Below are 899 nucleotides of genomic sequence, written 5' to 3'. Positions count from 1 at the left end.
ACGTGCGCCTGAAGCATTTTTCCAGACACCAGGAGGCATGTTTTATGCTAATCTATTTGCACCTCACCAGTATACTGGCGACCATAGCGGAACAAGAGCGGATGATCTAAACGAGAATCCTTGAACTACTAAACTGAGAGAAGTTTTCTTTCCTTTTTTTTCTGTTGTTTGTCTTGTTTCTTTCTGTTTTCTTGTTTTCTTTGTTTAATTTCAGTGTATTGTGACTTTCTTATGTTTATGTTCTTTTTTTTTCCTTTCACTAAATGCGTACTATGATGAAACAGTCGTACTGACTTGCACTTAATCTTAAAATTTATGTTTGTGATTTCGCAAGTTAAATTTCATTTATTAGAATATGTTATTGCTCAAGTCGACAAGCCTTCCTAATGCATGCATTCTTGATTACTAAATGGTTGTAGAAGGCTAATATGCCATCAATTTTTCAAAAATACAATTTTAACTTTTCAGAAGCATGTTGGCTTTATTTTGATTGTTCATACTCTCTCTTATTATCCTAGCTGTGAGCTTTTGAGCCTAAACACTTAAATTCTTTGTTGTGTGATTATCCAGACATGTGTTATCCCTCTAGAACTTGCACTAATTCTGACTTGCATCACATGTAATTTATGCATACATTGAGGCAATTTTATTGGTCGTTTGAGCCTTTCTAACTACCCTATGAAAATTTTAACCTTTGCTAGCCCCTTTGAGCCTTGCCCTTTTATTTCGGTTACTAGCCACATTACAAGCAAAACACCTGACTTTAATTAAATCACCTTACTTGGAGTTAGGTAGAAAAAAATTCTTATCTTGATAAAATTCTAAGTTTGGGGTTGCTCATGAGATAGCAACTTTTTAAGTTTGGGGTGGTGATTCTCACAAAAAGAAAATAAAAAGAA

Source organism: Cicer arietinum, chromosome 6 (genome assembly GCF_000331145.2).
Source record: "Cicer arietinum cultivar CDC Frontier isolate Library 1 chromosome 6, Cicar.CDCFrontier_v2.0, whole genome shotgun sequence".
NCBI lineage: Eukaryota > Viridiplantae > Streptophyta > Magnoliopsida > Fabales > Fabaceae > Cicer > Cicer arietinum.
This window is presented reverse-complemented; position numbering follows the sequence as displayed.